The following is a 9,128-nucleotide window of genomic DNA, read 5'->3' on the forward strand; positions in this document are numbered from 1 at the left end:
TAACAGGAATAATTGCAATCCGTGTGAAAGTGATGGTCATTTGTACGTTCCAGGCAACCTAGGCTTCACTCTAGGGCGTTGCTCCACCAGATCGAATAGTTAGGGCCTATGAAGTCAACGCCAGAAGCATAAAGTACAATATAAATACAACAGCTTTTAAATTGTATAAAACGAATAATTGCTACCAGTGTGAAAGTTATGGTCATTCCTACATTCCGAGCAACCTAGGCTTCACTCTAGGGCGTTGCTCCAACAGATTGAATAGTTAGGGCCTTAGAAGTCAACGACCGAAGCATAAAATGCAACAAAAATACAAAGGTTTTTCCATCGTATAACAGGATTAATTGCAACCAGTTTGAAAGTGATGGTCATTTCTAGGTTCCGGGAAACCTAGGCTACACTCTAGGGCGTTCCTCCACTAGATCGAATAGCTAGGGCCTTAGAAGTCAACGCCAGAAGCATAAAATACGATATAAATACAACAGCTTTTCCATCGTATAAAAGGAATATTTGCAAACAGTGTGAAAGTAATGGTCATTTCTACGTTCCGGGCAACCTAGCCTTCACCCTAGGGCGTTGCTCCACCAGATGAAACAGTTAGGGCCTTAGAAGTCAACGCCCGAAGCATAAAATACAAAATAAATAGAACAGTTTTTCCATTGTATAAAACGAATAATTGCTACCAGTGTAAAAGTTATAGTCATTTCTACGTTCCCGGCAACCTAGGCTTCACTCTAGGGCGTTGCTGCAACAGATTGAATAGTTAGGGCCTTAGAAGTCAACGCCCGAAGCATAATATGCAATAAAAATTCAACAGTTTTTCCATCGTATAACAGGATTAATTGCAACCAGTTTGAAAGTGATGGTCATTTCTACGTTCCGGGCAACCTACGCTGCACTCTAGGGCGTTGCTACACCAGATCAAACAGTTAGGGCCTTAGAAGTCAACGCCCGAAGCATAAAATACAAAATAAAAAGAACAGTTTTTCCATTGTATAAAACGAATAATTGCTACCAGTGTAAATGTTATGGCCATTTCTACGTCCCGGGCAACCTAGGCTTCACCCTAGGGCGTTGTTCCACCAGATCGAATAGTTAGGGCCCAAGAAGTGAACGCCAGAAGCATAAAATACAATATAAATACAACAGTTTTTCCATCGTATAAAACGAATATGTGCAACCAGTTTGAAAGTTATGGTCATTTCTGCATTCCGAGCAACCTAGGCTTCACTCTAGGGCGTTGCTCCACCAGATCGAATAGTTAGGTCCTTAGAAGTCTACGCCAGAAGCATAAAATACGATATAAATACAGCAGCTTTTCCATCGTATAAAAGGAATAATTGCAAACAGTGTGAAAGTAATGGTCTTTTCTACGTTCCGGGCAAACTAGGCTTCACCCTAGGGCGTTGCTCCACCAGGTCGAATAGTTAGGGCCTAAGAAGTAAACGCCAGAAGCATAAAATACAATATAAATACAACAGTTTTTCCATCGTATAAAACGAATAATTGCAACCAGTGTGAAAGTTATGGTCATTCCTACATTCCGAGCAACCTAGGCTTCACTCTAGGGCGTTGCTCCAACAGATTGAATAGTTAGGGCCTTAGAAGTCAACGACCGAAGCATAAAATGCAACAAAAATACAAAGGTTTTTCCATCGTATAACAGGATTAATTGCAACCAGTTTGAAAGTGATGGTCATTTCTAGGTTCCGGGCAACCTAGGCTTCACTCTAGGGCGTTGCTGCAACAGATTGAATATTTAGGGCCTTAGAAGTCAACGCCCGAAGCATAATATGCAATAAAAATTCAACAGTTTTTCCATCGTATAACAGGATTAATTGCAACCAGTTTGAAAGTGATGGTCATTTCTGCGTTCCGGGAAACCTAGGCTTAACTCTAGGGCGTTGCTCCACCAGATCAAACAGTTAGGGCCTTAGAAGTCAACCCCCGAAGCATAAAATACAAAATAAAAAGAACAGTTTTTCCATTGTATAAAACAAATAATTGCAACCAGTGTAAATGTTATGGTCATTTCTACGTTCCAGGCAACCTAGGCTTCACCCTAGGGCGTTGTTCCACCAGACGAATAGTTAGGGCCCAAGAAGTGAACGGCAGAAGCATAAAATACAATATAAATACAACAGTTTTTCCATCGTATAAAACGAATAATTGCAACCAGTGTGAAAGTTATGGTCATTTCTACATTCCGAGCAACCTAGGCTTCACTCTAGGGCGTTGCTCCACCAGATCGAATAGTTGGGTCCTTAGAAGTCAACGCCAGAAGCATAAAATACGATATAAATACAGCAGCTTTTCCATCGTATAAAAGGAATAATTGCAAACAGTGTGAAAGTAATGGTCATTTCTACGTTCCGGGCAACCTAGGCTTCACTCTACGGCGTTACTCCACCATATCGAATAGTTAGGGCCTAAGAAGTCAACACCAGAAGAATAAAATACAAAATAAATACAACAGCCTTTACACCGTATAAAACGAATAATTGCAACCTGTGTGAAGGTTATGGTCATATCTACGTTCCGGGCAACCTAGGCTTCAGTGTAGGGCGTTGCTCCACCAGTTCGAAGTGTTAAGGCCTAAGAAGTCAACGCCCGAAGCATAAAATACAATAGAAATACAACAGTTTTTCCATCGTATAAAACGAATAATTGCAACCATTATGAAACTTATGGTAATTTCTACCTTCCGGGCAACCTAGGCTTCACCCTAGGACGTTGTTCCACCAGATCGAATAGTTAGGCCTAAGAAGTGAACGCCGGAAGCATAAAATGCAATAAAAATACAACAGTTTTTCCATCGTATAACAGGATTAATTGCAACCAGTTTGAAAGTGATGGTCATTTCTACGTTCCGGGAAACCTAGGCTTCACTCCAGGGCGTTGCTCCACCAGATCAAACAGTTAGGGCCTTAGAAGTCAACGCCCGAAGCATAAAATACAAAATAAATAGAACAGTTTTTCCATTGTATAAAACGAATAATTGCTACCAGTGTAATAGTTATGGTCATTTCTACGTTCCGGGCAACCTAGGCTTCACTATAGGGCGGTGCTCCACCATATCGAATAGCTACGGCCTTAGAAGCCTACGCCTGAAGCATAAAATACAATAAAAATACAACGGTCTTTTCATCGTATAACAGGAATAATTGCAACAAGCGTGAAAGTAATGATCATTTCGGCGTTTCGGGCATCCTAGACTTAACTCTGAGGCATTGCTCCACCAGATCGAATAGTTAGGGCCTATGAAGTCAACGCCAGAAGCATAAAATACAATATAAATACAACAGTTTTTAAATTGTATAAAACGAATAATTGGTACCAGTGTAAAAGTTATGGTCATTTCTACGTTCCGGGCAACCTAGGCTTCACCCTAGGGCGTGTTTCACCAGATCGAATAGTTAGGGCCTAAGAAGTGAACGCCAGAAGCATAAAATACAAAATAAATACAACAGTTTTTCCATCGTATAAAAGGAATAATTGCAAACAGTGTGAAAGTAATGGTCATTTCTACGTTCCGGGCAACCTAGGCTTCACTCTGCGGCGTTATTCCACCTTATCGAATAGTTAGGGCCTAAGAAGTCAATACCAGAAGAATAAAATACAAAATCAATACAACAGCCTTTACACCGTATAAAACGAATAATTGCAACCTGTGTGAAGGTTATGGTCATATCTTCGTTCCAGTCATTCTAGGCTTCACTGTCGGGCGTTGATACACCAGATCGAAGAGTTAGGGCCTAAGAAGTCAACGCCCGAAGCATAAAATACAATAGAAATACAACAGTTTTTCCATCGTATAAAACGAATAATTGCAGCCAGTGTGAAAGTTATGGTCATTTCTACATTCCGAGCAACCTAGGCTTCACTATAGGGCGGTGCTCCACCATATCGAATAGCTACGGCCTTAGAAGCCTACGCCTGAAGCATAAAATACAATAAAAATACAACGGTCTTTTCATCGTATAACAGGAATAATTGCAACAAGCGTGAAAGTAATGATCATTTCGGCGTTTCGGGCATCCTAGATTTAACTCTGAGGCATTGCTCCACCAGATCGAATAGTTAGGGCCTATGAAGTCAACGCCAGAAGCATAAAATACAATATAAATACAACAGTTTTTAAATTGTATAAAACGAATAATTGCAACCAGTGTGAAAGTTATGGTCATTTCTACATTCCGAGCAACCTAGGCTTCATTCTAGGGCGTTGCTCCACCAGATCGAATAGTTGGGTCCTTAGAAGTCAACGCCAGAAGCATAAAATACGATATAAATACAGCAGCTTTTCCATCGTATAAAAGGAATAATTGCAAACAGTGTGAAGGTAATGGTCATTTCTACGTTCCGGGCAACCTAGGCTTCACTCTACGGCGTTATTCCACCATATCGAATAGTTAGGGCCTAAGAAGTCAACACCAGAAGAATAAAATACAAAATAAATACAACAGCCTTTACACCGTATAAAACGAATAATTGCAACCTGTGTGAAGGTTATAGTCATATCTACGTTCCGGGCAACCTAGGCTTCAGTGTAGGGCGTTGCTCCACCAGTTCGAAGTGTTAAGGCCTAAGAAGTCAACGCCCGAAGCATAAAATACAATAGAAATACAACAGTTTTTCCATCGTATAAAACGAATAATTGCAACCATTATGAAACTTATGGTAATTTCTACCTTCCGGGCAACCTAGGCTTCACCCTAGGACGTTGTTCCGCCAGATCGAATAGTTAGGGCCTAAGAAGTGAACGCCGGAAGCATAAAATGCAATAAAAATAAAACAGTTTTTCCATCGTATAACAGGATTAATTGCAACCAGTTTGAAAGTGATGGTCATTTCTACGTTCCGGGAAACCTAGGCTTCACTCCAGGGCGTTGCTCTACCAGATCAAACAGTTAGGGCCTTAGAAGTCAACGCCCGAAGCATAAAATACAAAATAAATAGAACAGTTTTTCCATTGTATAAAACGAATAATTGCTACCAGTGTAATAGTTATGGTCATTTCTACGTTCCGGGCAACCTAGGCTTCACTATAGGGCGGTGCTCCACCATATCGAATAGCTACGGCCTTAGAAGCCTACGCCTGAAGCATAAAATACAATAAAAATACAACGGTCTTTTCATCGTATAACAGGAATAATTGCAACAAGCGTGAAAGTAATGATCATTTCGGCGTTTCGGGCATCCTAGACTTAACTCTGAGGCATTGCTCCACCAGATCGAATAGTTAGGGCCTATGAAGTCAACGCCAGAAGCATAAAATACAATATAAATACAACAGTTTTTAAATTGTATAAAACGAATAATTGCTACCAGTGTAAAAGTTATGGTCATTTCTACGTTCCGGGCAACCTAGGCTTCACTCTAGGGCGTTGCTCCACTAGATCGAATAGCTAGGGCCTTAGAAGTCAACGCCAGAAGCAAAAAATACGATATAAGTACAACAGCTTTTCCACCGTATAAAAGGAATATTTGCAAACAGTGCGAAAGTAATGGTCATTTCTACGTTCCGGGCAACCTAGGCTTCACCCTAGGGCGTTGCTCCACCAGATGAAACAGTTAGGAACTTAGAAGTCAACGCCCGAAGCATAAAATACAAAATAAATAGAACAGTTTTTCCATTGTATAAAACGAATAATTGCTACCAGTGTAAAAGTTATAGTCATTTCTGCGTTCCCGGCAACCTAGGCTTCACTCTAGGGCGTTGCTGCAACAGATTGAATAGTTAGGGCCTTAGAAGTCAACGCCCGAAGCATAATATGCAATAAAAATTCAACAGTTTTTCCATCGTATAACAGGATTAATTGCAACCAGTTTGAAAGTGATGGTCATTTCTACGTTCCGGGCAACCTAGGCTTCACTCTAGGGCGTTGCTACACCAGATCAAACAGTTAGGGCCTTAGAAGTCAACGCCCGAAGCATAAAATACAAAATAAATAGAACAGTTTTTCCATTGTATAAAACGAATAATTGGTACCAGTGTAAAAGTTATGGTCATTTCTACGTTCCGGGCAACCTAGGCTTCACCCTAGGGCGTTGTTTCACCAGATCGAATAGTTAGGGCCTAAGAAGTGAACGCCAGAAGCATAAAATACAATATAAATACAACAGTTTTTCCATCGTATAAAACGAATAATTGCAACCAGTGTGAAAGCTATGGTTATTTCTACATTCCGAGCTACCTAGGCTAAACTCTAGGGCGTTGCTCCACCAGATCGAATAGTTAGGTCCTTAGAAGTCAACGCCCGAAGCATAAAATGCAATAAAAATACAACAGTTTTTCCATCGTATAACAGGATTAATTGCAACCAGTTTGAAAGTGATGGTCATTTCTACGTTCCGGGCAACCTAGGCTTCACTCTAGGGCGTTGCTCCACCAGATCAAACAGTTAGGGCCTTAGAAGTCAACGCCCGAAGCATAAAATACAAAATAAAAAGAACAGTTTTTCCATTGTATAAAACGAATAATTGCTACCAGTGTAAATGTTATGGCCATTTCTACGTCCCGGGCAACCTAGGCTTCACCCTAGGGCGTTGTTCCACCAGATCGAATAGTTAGGGCCCAAGAAGTGAACGCCAGAAGCATAAAATACAATATAAATACAACAGTTTTTCCATCGTATAAAACGAATAATTGCAACCAGTTTGAAAGTTATGGTCATTTCTGCATTCCGAGCAACCTAGGCTTCACTCTAGGGCGTTGCTCCACCAGATCGAATAGTTAGGTCCTTAGAAGTCAACGCCAGAAGCATAAAATACGATATAAATACAGCAGCTTTTCCATCGTATAAAAGGAATAATTGCAAACAGTGTGAAAGTAATGGTCTTTTCTACGTTCCGGGCAACCTAGGCTTCACTCTACGGCGTTATTCCACCATATCGAATAGTTAGGGCCTAAGAAGTCAACACCAGAAGAATAAAATACAAAACAAATACAACAGCCTTTACACGGTATAAAACGAATAATTGCAACCCGTGTGAAGGTTATGGTCATATCTACGTTCCGGGCAACCTAGGCTTCACTGTTGGGCGTTGCTACACCAGATCAAAGAGTTAGGGCCTAAGAAGTCAACGCCCGAAGCATAAAATACAATAGAAATACAACAGTTTTTCCATCGTATAAAACGAATAATTGCAACCAGTGTGAAAGCTATGGTTATTTCTACATTCCGAGCTACCTAGGCTAAACTCTAGGGCGTTGCTCCACCAGATCGAATAGTTAGGTCCTTAGAAGTCAACGCCCGAAGCATAAAATGCAATAAAAATACAACAGTCTTTCCATCGTATAACAGGATTAATTGCAACCAGTTTGAAAGTGATGGTCATTTCTACGTTCCGGGAAACCTAGGCTTCACTCTAGGGCGTTGCTCCACTAGATCGAATAGCTAGGGCCTTAGAAGTCAACGCCAGAAGCAAAAAATACGATATAAGTACAACAGCTTTTCCACCGTATAAAAGGAATATTTGCAAACAGTGCGAAAGTAATGGTCATTTCTACGTTCCGGGCAACCTAGGCTTCACCCTAGGGCGTTGCTCCACCAGATGAAACAGTTAGGAACTTAGAAGTCAACGCCCGAAGCATAAAATACAAAATAAATAGAACAGTTTTTCCATTGTATAAAACGAATAATTGCTACCAGTGTAAAAGTTATAGTCATTTCTGCGTTCCCGGCAACCTAGGCTTCACTCTAGGGCGTTGCTGCAACAGATTGAATAGTTAGGGCCTTAGAAGTCAACGCCCGAAGCATAATATGCAATAAAAATTCAACAGTTTTTCCATCGTATAACAGGATTAATTGCAACCAGTTTGAAAGTGATGGTCATTTCTACGTTCCGGGCAACCTAGGCTTCACTCTAGGGCGTTGCTACACCAGATCAAACAGTTAGGGCCTTAGAAGTCAACGCCCGAAGCATAAAATACAAAATAAATAGAACAGTTTTTCCATTGTATAAAACGAATAATTGGTACCAGTGTAAAAGTTATGGTCATTTCTACGTTCCGGGCAACCTAGGCTTCACCCTAGGGCGTTGTTTCACCAGATCGAATAGTTAGGGCCTAAGAAGTGAACGCCAGAAGCATAAAATACAATATAAATACAACAGTTTTTCCATCGTATAAAACGAATAATTGCAACCAGTGTGAAAGCTATGGTTATTTCTACATTCCGAGCTACCTAGGCTAAACTCTAGGGCGTTGCTCCACCAGATCGAATAGTTAGGTCCTTAGAAGTCAACGCCCGAAGCATAAAATGCAATAAAAATACAACAGTTTTTCCATCGTATAACAGGATTAATTGCAACCAGTTTGAAAGTGATGGTCATTTCTACGTTCCGGGCAACCTAGGCTTCACTCTAGGGCGTTGCTCCACCAGATCAAACAGTTAGGGCCTTAGAAGTCAACGCCCGAAGCATAAAATACAAAATAAAAAGAACAGTTTTTCCATTGTATAAAACGAATAATTGCTACCAGTGTAAATGTTATGGCCATTTCTACGTCCCGGGCAACCTAGGCTTCACCCTAGGGCGTTGTTCCACCAGATCGAATAGTTAGGGCCCAAGAAGTGAACGCCAGAAGCATAAAATACAATATAAATACAACAGTTTTTCCATCGTATAAAACGAATAATTGCAACCAGTTTGAAAGTTATGGTCATTTCTGCATTCCGAGCAACCGAGGCTTCACTCTAGGGCGTTGCTCCACCAGATCGAATAGTTAGGTCCTTAGAAGTCAACGCCAGAAGCATAAAATACGATATAAATACAGCAGCTTTTCCATCGTATAAAAGGAATAATTGCAAACAGTGTGAAAGTAATGGTCTTTTCTACGTTCCGGGCAACCTAGGCTTCACTCTACGGCGTTATTCCACCATATCGAATAGTTAGGGCCTAAGAAGTCAACACCAGAAGAATAAAATACAAAACAAATACAACAGCCTTTACACCGTATAAAACGAATAATTGCAACCCGTGTGAAGGTTATGGTCATATCTACGTTCCGGGCAACCTAGGCTTCACTGTTGGGCGTTGCTACACCAGATCAAAGAGTTAGGGCCTAAGAAGTCAACGCCCGAAGCATAAAATACAATAGAAATACAACAGTTTTTCCATCGTAT

The sequence above is a fragment of the Calliopsis andreniformis genome, unplaced genomic scaffold (genome assembly GCF_051401765.1).
Source record: "Calliopsis andreniformis isolate RMS-2024a unplaced genomic scaffold, iyCalAndr_principal scaffold0033, whole genome shotgun sequence".
Classification (NCBI taxonomy): domain Eukaryota; kingdom Metazoa; phylum Arthropoda; class Insecta; order Hymenoptera; family Andrenidae; genus Calliopsis; species Calliopsis andreniformis.